At 40.2% G+C, this 9,453-nt stretch overlaps 1 protein-coding gene across 1 annotated transcript in view; it reads right to left on the reverse strand.

Moving 5' to 3' along the window:
- Positions 1-9,043, reverse strand: part of LOC107706851 (contactin-1a-like) — an 87,982-nt gene extending 78,939 nt beyond the window's left edge. Inside the window, exon 1 of the mRNA XM_016510688.1 lies at positions 8,977-9,043. The gene's annotated coding sequence lies outside the window, so the exon portion shown is untranslated. The remainder of the gene's footprint in view (positions 1-8,976) is intronic.
- Between the last annotated feature and the right edge of the window lie 410 nt (positions 9,044-9,453).

Raw genomic sequence — 9,453 nt, forward strand, 5'->3', positions numbered from 1 at the left:
TGAAGTGACATGCGCTGCGTAAACAGATCTGGCAGAGAGCCCTTGGCCGTATCACGCTCAAGCTCTCTGGCATTAGTTCACCTGTTAGCTCTCGACCCCTGGGTGTCGAAGTTACAGGAGTACTCTGGAACGATTAACCAGGCCGGGTGTGACCTCAGGAAGCTCAGCCCATCTTAGCCTTGGGTTGTTGACTTCTCTACGAGCATTGGTTGCTTATGAAAGTTTATACCTTTAGTCATTCCACTACATTAGCACGGCGTGATTGTACTGTGTTCCCATATGCGTCTAGCAAGACGCAGTACGAGTGTAGTATCGAAAGGGAACGTACTCGGTTACTAACATAACCTCGAATCCCTGAGATACGGGAACGAGTACTGTGTTGCTAGCCGTGCTATGTAGCTGCAGGACTCAGTCGTCGCTTCAGTCAAAGTAACCTGAGAATCCTGTGGCGAACGCCCGCTTATATAGCCAGATGCCCCGCCCATTCTGGCGGGCTTCGTCGCCATAGGCTCGTGTAGCTCCGCTGCCTAGCCATTGGTTTATTTTTAATACACTGCACGAACCAATGGCCGTGCAGTTTCACTGCGTGAATGAAAAAAAGGTTTTAGTTCAGGAGAAAAAAGGTTTTTTCCCATATGCGTCTAGCAAGACGCAGTACTCGTTCCCGTATCTCAGGGAACCGAGGTTACGTTAGTAACAGAGTACGTTTGTACAGTAGAAAAACCATTACGCCTATGGAATAAACCCATAAAACATGGAAACACAACATGAGTGTGTGTGTTTGTGTGTGTGTATGAGTGTGTGTGTTTGTGTGTGTGTATGAGTGTGTGTGTGTGTGTGTGTGTGTGTGCGTGTGTGCGGGGTCGGCGCTAGAGTGCACAAAGTGAAGGGCCATGCACAATTTTTCAGGGGGGGGGGTATTCACTTTGAAAGTAATAACGGCTCCTGTTTCTCAATATTGATTTGATCTGAATTATGTAGACTAGAGTAGATATGTAGATAAAGTAATTTTAAGATGCAACGGATGCAACGAATAAAACGGGAAAAACACAAACACAAAACTTGTAAATAAAATTATTTTATATATACAATTTAATAACATATAGCCTAGTTTTATATATGAATAGGGTGTTCATCAACTGATTGCATGCCAGTGTTGACCGCTCCGTAAAATAGCCTACTGGGAGCGCTGTAGTTTGCTGTATATAGCTACTAAATATATGAAAAAGTACAACACACAAATAACATTTTAAGATACTTCCGTTTCTGAACAAAGAAAGTAGTATGATGTCATAAATAGGGTACACAAGCCTGATTTTTTGTTTTGTCAGAATCTATCATACATAACAAATAAAAAATAAAAATCACAAACATTTGCAACCAAGACTGTAAAAAAAATGCCAGAATGAAGCCAGAAGCGCCGGATGTAAGCCAGATTTGGCCCAGACTCTGTTGCTGTTGCTCTGGAAAGCCAAGCATAAGAATACTAATGTAAATTTGTTAACCGACAGTAAGAATTTTTAACCGATTAATCGCCTACTTTCATTTGCTGCAAGTTTAATAAACCGAAATGAAAACATTTCAATTTAATCTTACCTTTATAAAGGCCAATATTTTTTTTTTACCTTATTGATAAATGTATGAATCATCTTTCAAGTCAAATTCTTACAATTGATCAAGAAATTTAATACACTACAGGGCTGTTACCAATCAAATTAAATTACAAAATTACAACAGCAATAAATAATGTTATGGGATTAATGTTGTAAATAAAATTTTGAACATACAAATAAGAAATGTTGGGGGAAAAATGGATACTTTTAAGCATGAGACTAAACCGACAGTAGGTGGCGGTAAGTCACTTATTCATTCAACCGATTCCTTCAAACCTCTGAATCATTCAGTAACAAAAACGCCGGGTGTGGCAATAATTCTGTTCTGATCTTTGTTTGGAACTATTTTCGTTGGTGAAATAGAACAAAATCAATTGTGTCTAAAAATGTAAGTAACTTCATATACTTTACTACTTGTTTGTTGAACTAAAATCAATGTAACATTTGCAATCGTGAAAATATTCAGCAAAATAGATCCCTTGTCATGGTATGTTACTTGACTATATCATGCTATAAATAAACTAAACATTTTGAATTTTTACCTCAGTATGTTTGTTCTGTGAGTTTCTTTATGCGTGTCGTTACGCTCATTTGATTTGATTTCTCCATGAAAGTCTCTCACAGAGACAGGCAGCACGAGCCTCAACAGCGCGACATTGATAATAGAAATACACTATCAATTATCAATCGCTGTTTAAGCTGAATGTAATAAAATCAGAAGAATCATTCGCACGTTTTGATGCGTGATTATATTTTGTCACTTAAGTTTTAATCAGGCTATTAGTCCTGTCGGGCAAGTACAATTCTCAAGCCATTTTTCAGTAAACTTGCATTAACCCATTTAAAGTAGTTCGGAGGCTGGACAGCGAGCTGGTGTTCGACTGTATTCTGTAACCGCAATTCTCTCTGATGACGCGTAACTACAGCGGGGGGGGGAGAAAGTACTCTTGATGGATGGACACTCACTGGGTCCGACTGGAGAAATGTTTGTGGTAATGTGACCAAAAATATTTAAGACCTACTGAATCTGAATTTAAGACATTTTAAGACTTTTTAAGGCCTTATTTTAGGAAAGCTTTATTTAAGACATTTTAAGACTTTTTAAGGACCCGCGGCCACCCTGGTGTTGTGGTCAGTGTTTCCTGCTCTTTCACCAGTAATGGGATTGTGCTCTTCAATGCATTTATGCTCTTGAGTCGCAGCCATCAGAGAGGAAGCCATCGATCTGAAAACAATTCAGCCGTGCGAGGCCAGCGATTGGGCGGCTGAAGCTCCTCTAGACGCTTATCTTTCTGCTCTCAGAGACTTTTTCTCGTGTCCTTGAGGCAGCGCAGGTCACGGAGCAGGAGAACAGGCTGGTTTGAGACGCTCATACAGCAAACTCACCCACCAGACACCCAGCGCTCAGATATTAAACACCAGTATGATCGACACACTCGCAGCGCTCCAGCAGGAACACCAGACATGAGGACATACAGGACACTGAATAATGACTCTACCATCTTTATGAGCTGCTTTACAGTTTCCATCAGTGATTCTGCTCTTCTCCTGCTCATCTCTGTGAGCTGAGTTTGAAGTTTCAACATTTGAAAGTGAAGAATTTAAGACATCAATATTTGTACTGTAACTCATAGTGTTAGTTGGTTCTTGTAAAGCGTGAACACAAGTGTGAGTGCACTAAATATATTCTCAAAAAACAAAGTAGTGAGAATTTGACATACAGTGCACATAAAGTGAATGTGACATGCTGGAAAACTGGATGTAGCACAGCAAAAAATAGCAAATTTCGTGATATATATTGTTGACCTGCGTGTCAATGTGGCCATTAGCTGACATCAGAGAACTGTAAACATGCAAACGTGTTGTTAAATTACTGAAATATTGAACTCAAGAGGTTCAGCTGGAAGAAACTTTAGTGAATCGCTGATCTGCACTGTTAGACATCATACTCTTGATTACTCGCTGACAGGAGCAGGTGATGAGGAATCAGTGCTGATAATAATGAAGCATCTGTATCTCCACCAGCCTCTGGATCCTCTGTAATCGACTGCTAAATGAGTCTCTCGTCTCCCTTCAGGCCTCCGTCGCATTTCAGCTGCTAAAAATACCCAGATGAGCCGCTCTGCCCTTCAATATCACAGATAAATTAACCCATTTACACAAAAACACTCCCACCGTTCGCTTGATCTGTGTCAGGACTACAGCAGCTCTGCGTTTGAGAAACAATAATCTATCTCAACCTCACAGAAGATCCTGGAGGAACATCTCAGCCAGGGTTATTATACTCATTATAGTTATATGAAATAAAATAAATGTCAACTGAAATAAAATACAAGAAAACTTACATTTAAGCTAGTTTAAATTTAAGTTTAGTTTAATTTGAAGTACTAAAATTACCACAACTAAATAACCTAAAACTATAAAAACTATGTAAACATTATAAAAAATAATGAAAATGACAACTAAAATGAAAGTAAAAACAGAAAATATAAAAATAAAATCTAATTCAAAATATCAACAAAAACTACATCACTGATACTAAAATAACACTGGTTTGAACGGCACAAGATACAAAATACACAAACAAATCTATCAATTTATCAAATCAATCCCATGAGCCCTCAAATTAACTAAACTCTCATTTCAGTCAAATTGATAATATTACTGGATATTATGAGTCATTTGTGTCCACAAACTAAAGCTAAACACACACACGCAGTGACCCGACCTTTGACCTTTAGCGACATTATCTCCCTGACCTTTGACCTCTATTGTTATCAATTCCTGATCTGAGAGCAGCAGGTTGAAGGAGGCACATCTACACAAGGGTGTAACTTTGGTTTGAGAAGTGGGGGGGACACAAAATGGGGGAAAATGTTTTTGGGGGACATGTCCCCCCTGTCCCCAGTGGAAATTACGCCCCTGCAACTACAGATCAGAATTTCACAGAATTAACACCCTAGCAACCACACACCACACCCTAGCAACCATATAAAAGACTGTAGTGTTGTGCCGGTGAGTTCAGGCCATTCTCAGATAAATCTATAGCTCTTACACACACACACACACACACACACACTTTGCATAAACACTCACAAACACAGTCTGATCTAATCAGTGTTGTTCTTTGTGTAGTCACACACACACACTATTCAATTAAACCACAGCGGTGTGTGTGTGTAATCCTTCTATTCCATTAGTGAGAATCGATCCGGCCGCTGGAATCGCTGACTAACCTGCAAGAGCTGCGTGTGTGTGTGTGTGTGTGTGTGTGTTGAACATGAAACACTTACAGACACACACACACACACACAAACACACACAGATTAAACTCTTTTTGTGTTACTGCATTATGAGTCAGTGTCCTGTTGTGTGTGTGTGTGTGTGTGTGTGTGTGTGATTGTGTGTGTGTGTGTGTGTAAATGTGTGTGTTGAACATGAAACACACATACAGATTAAACTCTGTTTAAGTGTTTCTGCATTATGAGTCAGTGTCCTGTTGTGTGTGTGTGTGTGTGTGTGTGTGTGTGACAGTAAACGCGCATCACTTCAGTCCGTCTCCCGCTGCTCATTAAATGCCAGAGATGTCAATCAAACTCCAGCGGCTTTATTGTGGCGCCAAGCGAGTGATTCATCCCCCCCCCCACCGACACTGATTGCACAGATGCATGCTGGGAAGCGCAGTCTCAGAGCTGAGAGGACAAAGTTCACACGCTAAAACATTGATTACTGAAGGACTGTTAGTGTTCAGTTCATCACTGATGCTGCAGGAATGACACACTGCAGCTTTGAGAGGATTGCTATACTGAATAACTCATCATAACTCATCATCTGTCATCTTCCAGAGCTGAATCTGGAGCGCATGTGTGTTTGTTCTTCTCTTATCATCATGTAAATAATTTCACTGATGATGATGACAGTAATAGTTCACTGACAGATTGATCAAAAAATGATATTTTTCATATGTTGTATTACAGACACATGCGGTGCCCTGCTTCTGTTTCTGACACGCTGTATGTGCGAGATGAAGGTGAGAAGAGACGGTCTGGTCCAGCATCCATAACTGCAGAACCACTCAGTGCTGGTAAAATCACCTGAAGAGCAGCGCGTGGACCTCCACTGTTTCTCTGGCCTTCAGATGTAGAAATACAGAGCGAATCTGCTGAAAACCTCCCAAACTCAGAGACCTCAAGAGTCACACGTGAACATCTGAGTCTACAGAGACTGTTCAGTCAAACCTCTCCATACTGATTTCTGACATATGGTGCGTTCAAGTTCATATTTACAATTTGGGAAGTCATAATTACGACATCCGATGCGTTCAGATCACTTGAGTCAATGTGCCATTTCTTTGTGTTTATTAAATTCATGAAGGTGCTGTAAAATTTACATTTACATTTAGTCATTTAGCAGACATTTTTATCCAAAGCGACTTACAAATGAGGACAATAAAAGCAGTCAAAACTAACAAAAGAGCAACAATATATAAGTGCAAATGACAAGTAGACATAGGCAAAGTGCGCAGGTTGTTAGGATTGCGCTGCCTACAGTGTGTGATGCATGGTTTGCGAGTGGTAGTGATAGTAAGGATCTGGAAACACAATGAAAATTGTATTTGAATCGTTACATATCTTACAATACTATGATGTTTTGTACATGCAATCTAGTTTTATTGTAAATTAATAAAATAATCATTTAAATCATTGAAACAAATTTACTGTCTTGACTTGAAATCTGACTTGACCTGAGCGCACCAATATAAGGATCTGATGCTGCTAATGAGGCTCGTTCATCACATCTGATCCGGACACACACATCAGCATCTCGAGGAGACCCTGCGCCCGGGGCTGATGGGTAAACCGGGTCAAACACACATTCGTCAGCCCTGAGGAAAACACGAGGAGACTGATATCACAGACACGAGGACAGGTCTCGCTGTGATTGGCCAGAAGCTCAGGATCCTTCATGTGGAAGCTGATTAACCCACAGAACAGCCTTCCTCTGATTAAACACCATCAGGACATGATACTGCATCCAGACTAGTGGTTGACCAATATATTGCCAAGGCCGATATTTGGCATTTTTCAAATATCGGCATCGGCCGATAAGTTTTTCTGCTTGGCCGATGTGTTCGAGGCGGGAGTTTTATTTTGACGGCGCTGAGAGCGGCAGCACCTGAGCGCACACCGCTCACATTCTCCCTCTTGTTCACTGTCATCGTTAACAGTTCTGTCTAATACGGATAGAAGTCTGTCTAAGCTTTTTAGTCTATGCTTTTTAGCTTTTAGCAGGCTTTTTGCGTCTAGCTTTTAGTTTTTCGCTTTTAGTCATGTGCTTTCAAGTCATCACTTTTAGCCATTCGGCTTTTTAGTCATAGCTTTGAGCTATGCTTTTTAGTCATCGCCTTTTTAGCGCTTTAGTTTTTTTGGTCATGGCTTCTAGCTGTGCTTTTCAGTCATCGCTTTTTGCGCTCTTTGAGCGTGCTCTGGCTTACACGCCAGCTCCTCCAAAACCATGAGGAGAAACGCCACCTAGTCTCGTCAAACTTTACTTCTATTTCTTTACTTTAGTTTCTTTTCTTTTCCGTTGAGAGTTTCGTGTTCTGAGTTAAGTTGCCTAACGCTGTGTCTCCGAGTCCGACCTCGAGTGCCGGCAAAGGCGATTATATTGCCAAGGTGTGCGTAGAGGGTTGTTATGCATTTGCCCAATGTCATATTCATGTCATTTTCTCTGTGTGCTGTATGTAAAATGAGTGTTACCCTGGCTTTATTTGAAAAATATGATTCTGCACACAAACTTCCCAGAATCCTGAGTGCCCTGTTGGTTACAGTGTTTACTTCCGTTTTAATTATATTTTAATTAAATATTTATTTATTTGTGAAAAATACTTTGTCATCTAAAGTATAAGTATGTTTATTTTACAAATTTTTTAATCCATTGTCAAATTATTTCAAATTTCTTAAATATTAATTAAAATTAAAAACAAATTATATCGGCTTTATATCGGCCACCCTGCTTTCCAAGATATCGGCATCGGCTGTCAAAAAAACAATATCGGTCGACCACTAATCCAGACCATTCCTAAACTAGTCCTAACTCTAGCCCAAACCATGAGCCACCTTTGAAACCACACAACATGATCAGAGAATCATGACTAGCCATATTTATATATTATTCGTATATAGCAATGCCACATTAATGTCTCCAGACTCTTACCTTTTGTTGTTGGTCAAAGTGTTTTCTTAAATCCATGGCGTTTTGCTTGACAAACACATGATCAGCGGCAAAATTTAATTTTAAAACCCAAATTGCATATCATTTTAATAAACACAACTACTTTTAATAGAAATAGGAATATTGAAAGGTCTGCTGCTGGAGACTTGCCATTGGCTGTTGTGTTTGAATAATTAATTAGGCAATTCCACAAGGTTATTATAGTTAACTGAAACTAAAAAATAAACCATAAAAAATCATTACTTAAAATTTAGTTTAGCTTGAAGTACTAAACTAACTAACTAAATAAACTAAAACCACACTATTTTTCTAAGTTGTAAATAAATAAATAAAATTACAAAAAAATGCAGTTTACAAGAAAATACTATTTCAGTCTTTCTACTTCAAATTTTCACATTAAATTCAACATGTAACTTGCCATTTCTTTTTTTTATTATTTGTGAAATTTACTAGCAATTTCGAAGTGAATAATATAAAAATATAAAAATCAATAAAAAATATATACAAATCAAATTCAAAATATTAACAAAAGCTATAAAAGCATATCAATAATTTTAAAATCAGGTAGATCTATGCGAGGTTTGGCTGCTGCTTTTACTAGTCATTAATAAATGAGGTTTGCATTGATGGTAATGGCCGGACATACAGTATCACACATGACTGCACACACGCATGTAGACATGTAGGGTTAGATATGATGAGTAGAGAGGGTTTATGTCTCTCTACACGCCCTATATAACGCTGCACATCATATCTAACCCTGCTCGTCATGTGTATGTCTCTAACGCCCTGCGAGAGCAGTGCTGTCACTGAATGAGCGCTGTGATTCCTGGCTGACGCTTCGTGCATCTTTAATGCCTCATAAACGCCTTTGCTAGCAGCGATGAGACGCGCGCACAGGTGCGCGTGAGAAAAACAACGCGTGCGACTGACTCGTTACAGAAATCAAAGCAAAACATCCGTGTTCGTCAAACAGGCGCGCGCGCGTCTGCACTGCGGTACATGTGTGTGTCTCAGCATCATCATCATCATCCTCCTCCTCCTCCTCCTCCTCACAGAGCGCGTGCATCCTCGCAGCATCGCGTGTCTCCTCGTACACATCCAGCGTCAGTAAACGCGCGGTTCTTACCTGCGGATGCGACTGTGCCGTCCGTTCACCTTCAGCTGACGCTCCCGTTCCGCAGCGCGTCGCCGGGCGGACTGACAGCGCGGGGCTCGAGCGCAGCGCGACGCGCTTCTCTCAAGCACCTGATTGGACGGGACGCGGTGACGCGCACGTGAAGAAGCAGTGGAAAGGCGCTGATTGGCTGATTCAGCTGTCAGCCAATAATACAAGTGTGTTAGTCACGAGCAGCTGATACATGAAAATACACCTGACCTATCTGTCTATCTGACTATCTAACTATGTCTGTCTGTCTGTGTGTCTATCTATCTATTTATCTATCCATCTATCTAACTATGTCTGTCTGTCTGTGTGTCTATCTATCTATCTATCTATCTATCTATCTATCTGTCTATATATCCATCTATGTCTGTCTGTCTGTCTGTCTGTCTATCTATCCATCTAACTATGTCTGTCTGTCTGTCTGTCTATCTGTCTGTGTGT

Source organism: Sinocyclocheilus rhinocerous, unplaced genomic scaffold, assembly GCF_001515625.1.
Source record: "Sinocyclocheilus rhinocerous isolate Xijiao unplaced genomic scaffold, SAMN03320098_v1.1 scaffold2460, whole genome shotgun sequence".
Lineage (NCBI taxonomy): Eukaryota > Metazoa > Chordata > Actinopteri > Cypriniformes > Cyprinidae > Sinocyclocheilus > Sinocyclocheilus rhinocerous.